The sequence below is a fragment of the Echinops telfairi genome, unplaced genomic scaffold (assembly GCF_000313985.2).
Source record: "Echinops telfairi isolate 266 unplaced genomic scaffold, ASM31398v2 ScPeMD7_7469;HRSCAF=8507_1, whole genome shotgun sequence".
Lineage (NCBI taxonomy): Eukaryota > Metazoa > Chordata > Mammalia > Afrosoricida > Tenrecidae > Echinops > Echinops telfairi.
The window spans coordinates 120154812-120165963 of NW_022111373.1; positions in this window are offsets into that span (position 1 = coordinate 120154812).

Sequence of the window (11152 nt, forward strand, 5' to 3'; positions counted from 1 at the left end):
ATACCAGGAGAGTAAGGGGAAGGTGGGAGTGGGGGGAGTGGAAACCCGTCACAATGATCTGCATATAACCTCCTCCGGAGGGACAGAAAACAGAAAAGTGGGTGAAGGGAGTAGTTGGTCAGTGTAAGACATGAAAAAAAATTATAAATTATCAAGGGTTTCTGAGAGAGAGAGAGTGGGTGATGGGGTAAAATGAGCTGATACCAATGGCTCTAATAGAAAGAAAATATTTTGAAAATGATGATGGTAACTTATGTACAAATGTCCTTGACACAATGGATGGATGTATTGGCTGTGATAAGAGTTGTACGAGCCTCCAATAAAATCATAAAAAAAAGCCCACATGGAAGAAGCACACCAGCCTATGTGATCATGAGGTGTCAATGGGAGCAGGTGTCAGGCATCAAAGACCCAGAACAACACAAACAAACAAAAAAATCATATCAATGGGAGTGAGGGGGATGGCAGAGTGGAGAACCAAAGCCTATCAGTAGTCAATTGGACACCCCTTGTTGGAAAGACCACAAGGAAGAGACAAGCCAGTCAAGGTGCAGTATAACTCTGAGGAAACACACAACAATAAAATGTAATGAGGGGTTCATGTGTACAGCATTGCCTTGATCTCCCCTAAGCGCTATTTTCAATTTAACTATTTTTTATATTTTCATTTTATTTCAGAGCATCGTGAGCCACAAAAAATTACCCCGGGGACCACCAATTTGATACCCCTGCTCTAGTTCTTTAATGCTTCCTCTCCCAACACTATCATGACCTCAATTCTATCTTACAAATAGAATTGTATTTATTTGGCTAGACCAGAACATGAATACTGGTACAGATAAGAGTTCACAACACAGGATATCCAGAACAGATACTGCCCCCAAGGACCAATAAGGGGAGCAGGGTCAGGGAAGTGGGGGGGGGTGAGAATTGGGGAACTAATCACAATAATTGACATATGCTCCCCTCTCAGGGGACAGACAGCAGAAAGTGGGTGAAAGGAGACACCAGTTTGTGTAAGAAATGGAAAAAAATTGTAAATTATCAAGGGGACATGGGAGGGGAAGGTGGGAGAGGGAGGAAAAAATAAAAAATGAGGAGCTGATACCAAAGGCTCTAGTAGAAAGAAAATGTTTTGAAAAAGATTATGACAACTTATGTACAGATGTGTTTGACACAATGGATATATATATGTATGGATTGTGATAAGAGCGGTAAGAGCCCCCCAATAAAATAAAATAAATAATAATAATAATAATAAAGATATCTGTAGGTGGATGCATTAACGTCTGGATTTTCTGTTCTCTTCCATTGGCCTTGGTAATGATCACTGAATCAGTACCTGGCTGTTTTGACTACTATAGCTATGTAGTAGATTTTCAGTCAGGTACTGCAAGGCCTCCTACCTGATTCTTCTCTCTAAGTAGCTCTTTGCTTATCTCCGGTTTCTTCCCTCTCCATATGAAGTTGATAATTAGGTGTTCCTTTTCTTAAATACTTTATTCAGGATTTGGATCGGAATTGTGTTGTATCTGTAAGCAGTATTGACATTTTCACAATATTAAGTCTGTCTATCCATGAACATGGGATATTCTTCCATTGATATGTCTTGTAATAGTGTGCTGTAGTCTTCTTTGTACAGATCTTTTATTTCTTTAACTAGGTGTATCCTTAAGTATTAAATCTTTGTGTGGTTATTGTTAATGAATTGTTTTCTTAATATCTTTTCTCTAGCTCTCTTCACTGATCTATAGGAATCCAATGGATTTGTGCTGGTTAACTTTGTATTTTGCTACTTTGCTGAATTTCTTGATTGCTTAGTGGAGTCTTTTGGGTCCTCTACATATAGAATTATATCATCTGCAAATAGCAAGATTTTTACTTCTTCTTTGCCTACTTGAATTCCCTTGATTTTGCTTTGTTGTCTGATGGTTCTGGCTAATATGCATAAGTTCTTCAGCTTGCCTTTGGCTTTATTATATAGGAGGTTGGCTTCTATCGCAAACATTGGTGTGAATTTGATCATCCAGGAATTTGCTCTAAATGCAGTTTCAAATCCGATCCTCCACTTTCTTCGTAATGCCTTTAACGCATTGGCAAAATGTACCCAGTGCCCGATCCCTCTCAGATGAACTACAGCTGAAAAAACATGGAAATTAAAAAAACCAAGTGATTCTAAAATACGAAACAAAAACTGCAAAAAGAAAACAAGTCTGATTGTGTATATAGCACTGCTATGTGAACTAATGAACTACAACTGAACGCATGCAGTGAGGGAAAACTCAAGTTCACTGCCACATTGATCCTGACCCCTAGCAACGTTCTAGAGCAGGGTAGAACTACCCCTGTGGGTTTCTGAGACTGTAAATCTTACAGGGAGTAGAAAGCCTCATCTTTCTCCTTCAGAGAGGCTGGTGGTTTCGAACTGCTGACCCTAAGGTAAGTATCTCAATGTAACCACTATGCCACCAGGGGTCCTAAAACCAAATGTATTGCCATCAAGTTAATTCCAACTCATAGCAAAGTAGTACTGTCCTTGTTGGTTTCCAAGACTGTAAGTCTAACCAGGAGTAGCAAGCTTTGTCCTTCTCTGAGCGACTGGTGGTTTTGAACTGCCAACCTTGAAGTTAGTAGCCCAAATGTGTGCTTGATATGATGATGGACAGGGCACGCCAGTTAGAAATGTCTAAGGCCTATGGAGAGGATGCTAGACTCAAATACCAGCATGGTTCCCCTCAGTGGACAGGTTTCAGCAAATTTTTTAGAGTTAGAAAGATCGGGAAGAAAAGCCTTGTGATTTACTTCCTCAAATTAACCAATGAAAACAATACAGATTACAACAGGATATTATTCCATATAGTGCTGGAAGATGATCACCCTAGAGTAGAAGGCATTCAGAAGATGCAGGGTGCACAGCATCCCAGCTATCACTCAGATGGTGCAGGAGGGCCATGCTTCCTGCTATTGAACATGAGGAGCCAACTTAGTTGCAGCAAACAACAAGGCCTGTGGAGAACATGACGTAATGCTGGTTCTTTTCAGGACATGGTCAGGAAATTTGCAGTTTACAGGGGAAGCCCAGTGTTGTCCCCATAAGGAGGTTCCAGTGTCACTTTGGAGGTGACAACATTCACAGCCAGTCTGCCCCTCCACCTACTATCAACTAGACAGCCGTCCTTTGATCTTGGCATCATTCTGCCAAGTCCTTATAAGGTAGAGAGTGCTTCTTTGTACCCAAAGGGCCGTGGCTGTCTGAGTTTAGCCTCCTTCTTGTTTTCAGTACTAATTTTCAAACGGTCGTGCAATGTATACTCAATCGTGATCTCATTTTTACAATGTTGCAGGAGTTCCCCCTCCCTCCCAATCTAAATGTATGCACAAATCAGAAAATACTTTGTCCCGATCTTCTTGATTTATGGTAGCTAAAACATGTATTTTACATATAAAGTAGGTAGTAAAGCTATCTTCACACAAGAAATGTTCAGAAATAAATGAAGACTGGCTCCACTGAAGCTATTATTTAATATATTTAATACTATAAATGAGTACATTTTATAATGTTTATAGATAATATCACATTAAAAAAACCAGTGTTATAAATCAGCATTAAATTAGAGATAGTGACATTACAGGGTCACTCGCAGTTCCTTCCGAATCTTTGCCAGGAAAGAATCAGGGGGATATCTTAATCTTTTGATCTTGCCCTTCTGAGGACGTGACATAATAACAATTGTAGAAAAAACAAAAAAACAAAACACCCCAACACGGTTCTGATCAATAAATATGCGTCTCTGCTTTGTGTTGGTGGAAGGAGAGAGGGGAAGGGTAAGACAGACAATGACTACATATTTTCCTGGAATCCCTTTACTTCTCCTAAAAACCCCCACTTTTTCCCCCCACTTTAATATCCTGCTTCCTCTTCTCCCAGTCCCCAATCTGGACTCGACCTCTGCCCCTTAGACCCTTTCTGTGAGATCAATGAGAAACCATAGGAAGGAACCTGAAAATGACTATAGTTGAGTCTCCGATGCTGTTAGGAATCAGGGTGAAAAACAGAAATTGAGTCCAGTGATGGAGAAATACGGAGCCGTGGTGGCCCAGTGGTGAAGCACTCCATTTGAATCCATTAGCCTAGCCACTCTGTGGGTGAATGTTGTGGTCGTCGGCTTGGGAGACCTAATGTGGTCCGTGAATGCTATCTGTTAGGGTTGCTCTGATTTGGAATTGACTGCATGGAAATGGAGTTCTCAAATAAGAAAGAAGATTCTGGGTGGTGGTAATGGTTCATGTGCTCATCTGCTAACTGAAAGGTTGGAAGTTTGAGTTTAGCTAACGGTGCCTTGGAAGAAAGTCGTAGTGATAAACTTCCAAGAAAACAACCCACCCCCACTGAGCACCGTTTTACTCTGACACGCAGGGGGTTGCCTGGCTCTGAGTTTAAATTAGTAGTTTCAAGTGGGTTACAGGGAGCTAAGTTAAGCTATGTTTCTGTTAGTTTGTAAGCAAAGAAAAACCCAAATCCTCACAACTGGACCAATAGGAATCATGATGATAAACAGGGAACGCCTCGATCTTGTCAAGGATTCTTCTTGCTCAGGTCCACAATCAATGCTCATGGAAGCAATAGTCAAGAGATCAAACACGTTGCTTGCTACACAAGACCTCTTTAAAGTGCTGAAAAGAAGAATATTATTTTGAGGACTAAGGGGCGCCTGACCCAAATCATGGTATTTTCCATCGCCTCATATGCATGTGAAAGTTGGACAGTGAATAAGGAAGACCAAAGAAGAATTGGTGCATTTGAAGGATGGTGCTACCAAAGAATAGTGAAAGTACCGCGGACTGCCAGGAGGACAAACAAATCTGTCTTGGAAGTACAGCCAGAATGCTCCTTAAAGGTAAGTACGGATGGTGAGACTTGGTCTCACAGACTTGGGCATGCCATCAGGAGAGAGCAATCCCTGGAAAAGGACATCATGTTTGGTACAATGGAAGAGCTGTGATCCAGAAGACTCTCAGTGTGATGTACTGACACCGTGGGTGCATCAAGGGGCTCCAACAGAAACCTCATTGTGAGGCTGGTGCAGGACTGGGCAGTATTTTACTCTGTTGTACATAAGATCACTGTGAGTTGGACATGATTTGATTGCATCTAACAACACTGTGTCCCATAGATACCCACCTAGTTGGCAGTTGGGTTCCCTGAAGGCCATCAGGGTGGAGAATTAGGATCAAGCCTTGGTTGCTCTGAGCAAGTCTCCCTTCTTCCTCGATGACTCTTCCTATGGCCACGCACTGGAATTTTGCCAGGAACTGCAGGAAGTCCTTATTTATTTATTTTTCCATCTTCCTTTCCTTTTATAGGGCATTGGCAGCCTACAGCGAGCGCATCGTAATTTGGGGTTTAAAGCAGCTGTATGGCCAGGATTATTCTTATATAACAATCAGAGCTTTTGCAACTGTGTGTGAATTTTGTTTCTTGGAGATGTTTTGAGAACATTGTTTCAGTTTCATAATAAAATCAGTTAGAAAAATGGAATTAGTCTGGGATGCGGCAGTCGGCTTCTATAAAGATTATAGCCTCGGAAACCCTCTGGGGGCAGTCCTACTTTATCCCCCAGAGTTGCCCCAAGTCAGAATCAATTCCACAGCACTCACTTTGCTTCACTTTGCTTCCCAGGCCCCCCCGCCCCCCACTTTCCTTTTCTGGAGAACAATTGGGAGAGGAATGTCTTTGAGGATGCAGCCATTGGCTGAGTTCAATGTCATTGAGTTTGTCTGAAACAACCTCTCTCGATATACGTTTCTTTCAGATATCTGGGATTTGAGGTGAGGTTGGGCTCAGCATGCTGAGGACAAAAGTGGGAAGTCAGGACTGACTGCAGAATCTGAGTCAAAAAAGTCAGTGTAATTCAAATTGCTTTGATGGGGATTTGGAACGCATGGCCCTGCTTGTTTTGTATGGACTATAGGAACAGTACAGCCAATTGTCCAGGCCATTTGTGATCTATGTATGGAGATATATATGTTCATTCTTTCTAAAGTGCTGTAGAAAAGCAATGCATTATTATCAGGCAGTTAAGCAAAGCTAAAAACTCTAATAAAACCTATCCTTTACTGAGTATACGGAGACATTTTCTTACCAATGCGAAAACAAGATATAGTCACCGCCAAAAGTTAAGTCTTTGAGACTAAATGGCTTAGGAAGCAATAAAGACGATCTAATATGTCAAGGAAGGCATTAAAAAAAAGACTAAGTATATTGTACAGGGAAGCAGGAGACGATCTCTTTTTGTAAAGAGCCATATCTATTCATAGCGGACTTGGAGAAGTATTGAGTTCAGGAATATGAGACCCAGGGAAGTGCTTGAAGGAATCAGGGTGTCATTCAGTATAAAATGTTTCGTCAAGCAATCTCTTATTAATGACGCGAGGTTAAACGGTGGCAGCCTTTGATGGAAAGGTATGCATGGAGTAGGGTTTACCACCTCATCCCTGTCACCTTGCTCTGTGCCTGACCCACAGTAGATTCTCCAATAATATTTGCAGAATGAATGGAAAGGCTTAGTAGTATCACTGAGGGGAGATGCATCAGCCAAGTGGAAGTTACTATTGGAATTGTCCAAACCGAGAGATACCAGCCTGCTGGCTCTGATTCATGAAAGAGAAATGTGAGCTAGTGACGATGGCAGGCCCAGTTTTCTTCATTGTTCCAAGCTTTTAACAATCTCAACACCAGAACGCTCTTTCCAAATGCCAAAACCCAAATGAAAGAAAACAATTCTTTTCTTGAAGAACAGAATCTTTTAGATAGGGGATAGCAAATCAGTCAATGTTGTCCTATTGCGGGTAGCTTCTGGGGGGTTCTTATTAGGGACTCTCAGACTAGATCTAGGAGATCCATGAACGAGTGTGTTAATTGATTAGCAATGCCTGTTATGAGCATCGGAGGCGGGGGATGGTAGACGGACAATCACGCACCACTTAAAAGGGTGCTGAAGGCTGACTTTGTAAAGGGTTGCCTACATCTTCTGAGAACACCCTTATGGTTAGTATGGGAGATGATTTGCTCTGTTGACTGAAATGGAAGGGACTTGGAAAATACATTGCTGGGTTGACAACTGAAATGTGAAGAGGCTCCCAGTGCAACACACAAATGCTTGCCTCTATCTCTGAGCCGCAGCACAGTTAGCTGGGGCTCCGTGTCTGAGTGCTGGTCAATGAGATGACGGCAGAAGGGTTTGATGCCATGTTCAGGACCTGCCTTCAGAAACACCCCACACGATCGAGCACCCCTCCCGCCCTCAATGGTGGGGTGCTCCAGATAGCACACCTTCTTCAGAGGCTTTCTTGCAGCAGCTATGATACATTCTCCCAAGAACTAGCTTATCTATATACTTCCTATACTAATTTTATTTCAAATGAGATACACTGTATTTGCGTAATTTAAACAAATCTAACCAACCCTTTGCTCTCAAGGCAATTCTGATACATGGCAACCGCATGCTTCTGAATAGTGATCCTTAGGCCTCCAATGGCTGTGAACTTTGGAGAGTGGATCGTCGGCCTTTCTTCATAGGCACCTGTGCGTGGATTTGAACTCTCAACCTTTCTGAGAGGAGCCATACACTTAACAGTGTAGATCAGCAGTTCTCAACCTGTGGGTCGCGACCCCTCTGGGGGTCGAACGGCCCTTTCATAACAGTAGTAAATTACAGTGATGAAGTAACAACGAAAATAATTTTATGGTTGGGGGGTCACCACACCATGAAGAACTGTATTAACGGGTCAAGGCATTAGGAAGGTTGAGAGCCACTGGTATACCACCTAGGGACTTCATTGAGGTAATGATCATACAATGATTCTTTTTAATGGGAAGTGGTTTGTTAAGGTGATGGGAAAGGGGCTGAACTTAGCCAAGTGTTTACAGAAATCTGCTTTTCTGAACTTGACCTTGCCCATTCTCTGCCTTTGCCATGCTGACTCCGGGTGGTAAACTCAGTACAGAGAAGGTTTGTTCCACAGGAGTTTCACGGTTTTGACTTTCCTAAAACAGGTAACCAGGCCTGTCTTCTGAGGTGTGTCTGGTTGGATTCAAACTACCAACCCCAGGCTAACAGTCAAACACTTACCCAGGCATGATACCCAAGGGCTCTGAAGTTTCCTTACATCCTGCAGACCAGGCTTGATGTTTTTGCCTTAAGGCGCCCCCTGCACTTGAAGTCAGTGCAAAGCTGGGGGCTGGGACCCATTCTACTACTACTCTATAAACTACACATTGTTCAAAACGTGTATTTCTGGTGATACAATTGCCTACATGGGTTCCCATTTCTTGCCAAGCTGGCTTTAAACACACAGACAACAAAGAAAATGAAAAGCCAGGAGGGAAACAACTTCTTTGGCACGTGTGACCCTTTGTGCGTGTGGTGCCAGGTGGCTTCTCCAGCCGCATCCTCTTCAGGGACCTCAGCTCAGACGACTTGCAGAGCCTCCTGTTCCCTTTAAACACCCATCTTTCCTATTTCCTCTGCTAGGCTTTCTCAATCGATGGCCTCTCTCTGCAAACTTTACCTTAAGCCGGCTGATTCCTAAACTTCCCACACTCCTCCACCTGGGCAGAAAGTTTCTCCTCACTGTTCGGGTCAGGGGCCTCAGCAACATGATAAAGAAGCCCTCAACGGCTGAAAGGTCAGAGGTTTGAACCCCAAAGCCACTCCAAAGAAGAAAAGACCTGGAATCTGCTCACATAAAGATTATAGCCAAGGAGACCCTCTGGGGGCAGTTCCAATCTGTCCTATCGAGTTGAGATGCATCTGAACAGAATTCACGACCACTGCCGGTATCACCACCAGGACTCAGGGAGCCCTTTATCTGTACCTCCCTTCAGACAGCTTTATGCCCCCTTCAGCTTGCGTACTAGTTGTGAGCTGATAACATTGTTTCTCCAAGACGTGTGTTTCTGAAGAGGAGGGAACCTACAACAACTTAGCCTAATCGATAGCTAACAAATACATGGATTAATAAAAAATTTGCCAAGCTATATTTAAAAAATGTGCAATAGCTTCTGTAAAACTAGGCAGATCAAAAAACAAAAACCAAGCATGTTAGGGCTTAGAATATGCTAAAACCATTTTATTTACCGATCAACTCTGAATGCTGGAATAATTGGATTCTCAATGCCTGCTGGCCTGGCTTCAGGTTTTTCTCTTTCTTTTGGGAACCAGAGATCGAGAGATCCGGTAATTGTTTTTATGGGAGAAAGATGAAGCACGGAGATTTGGGATGGGCAGCAATCGAGCACTGTCCTTTTCATCCAAAGCAATTAGCACAAGGATAAACAGCTTTCTCCTTAAGACAACCATTCCATAAATAACAGAATAATTCTTGATGTCCCAGTAGCAAGGCGGCTGCAGGGCAGTGTCAATGATAAATATTGCTCGCTGGTGGAAACTATGGTTTACAAGCTAAATATTGTATAACAAGTCCGCTTCAGTTAGCTATCTGAAAGGGTAAGGCGGCAGATCCAGAAAGATAAGGCATATAAAAGCATGTACATTAAAAAAAAAAATCTCTGTGATTACAAAGCAGTTGCTTGAGAGGCTTGGGGTGGGAGAGGAAAAAAAAACAAGTTAGAAAAAAAACCAGTTTATTAAGTAATATCATATAAATAACTTGTTACAAAAATTGATTTGCAAAAGGTATATTTACTCTCTGTGAGAAATCACGTCTTAAATTGCATTCTTTTCAAATTCATACGTCTAAGGAAAGAAAACATAAAAGAAAAGCAGCCATTTCAAGGAGTGTGGATTTGCCATCTGCATCCAACAAAAGGCCCACGCCCCGCACGTGAGCTTGGAAAGCTCTCATTCTTGCCCCCCTCCCCCTTCAGAAAACTTTCTGACGTCAACCGTGAACTTGGGGACATCTCCTAACTGGAAATGTTGATGAAGACAGTGCAGCAACTGCTTTCCATCAGGGGTCCTCACCGCCATAGACAGGAACGACACTGACAAGGGGGAGAAACGCCCCCAACAGAACACGGCAGCCAGTAAATCTTCAACGGTGGCATCAGTTCCAATTTCTACTTGCGAGTATTTTTAATTAAAAACAATCAATACCCCAAAGCTTTTATTTTTCTGGGTTTAAGACCACAAATCACAGTCGGAGAGTGCCAAATTGCTTGAGCTTGGGACTACTGAAGACACACGTTGCATTTATCAGAATGCCTAGCTGACGCAATTGACTTCTCGAAGCGACGGGATGAATCACAAACAACACTGGGCAGCCGTTTGGCGGCGTGCCTAGGTTGCTTCCGAGCAGGTCGGGTGTACGTTGGCTACACAGCATCCCCCCCCTCCCCTCCCCTGAATGCCTAGTAAGTCTATACATCTGATTCTTTAAGAAACACTAAACTAATAGATCATAGAAAACGAAAAGCTTAGAGAAGGTGCCTCCAGACATATTTACATAAATAGCGTGGTCTCCCGAGAAAGACCCAAGATCTCATTATAGTGGAATGCTTTTTCCACAAGGCTGGGTCCATGCCTCATTTGTCAAATTAACCCCATTTGAGGAGAAATCTGAGTTTGTGGTCCTTGGGTTTAAAAAAAAAAAGAAAGAAAGAAAAAAAAAAAAAAAGAGGAATTAAGCCACTTGTAAAAGCTCTTTTGAAATTAATCTAATAACCCGGTGGCTCTCTGCTAAGTGCCTCCTTCGAGTCTGAAATACGGTGGGTAATAGCCTCTGTTCCGTCTGACCTCCTTTCGGCACTTTCATCTGCTGGCTCTGTTGGGCAAGCCCCCCCACCCCCCCGCCCGAATTAAAAAATGAAAATGCATCATAAATAAGGTATTACAAAATGGGGAGTAGATTAAAGATGGTCTCGGTAATGCTTACATTAAATTGGCGATGCAGAGACCATAAACCTCTGTCTCTAGAAATGAGCTATTTCTTTATTAACTGGGAACGAGTGTGCGAGTCCACGCGTTTACCTTTCTGAGAGGGTATTGCTCTGCACTTTAAAATACGGTTGGGGTTCCATCTTTCTAGCAGAGGATGATCCGGTTCGGAAATGATTTCCTAAAGATGCCATGGGGAGATGAAAAATGCTGCAATGGGGAGTCACAGGAATTTTAAGGAGGCAGTACTCCGG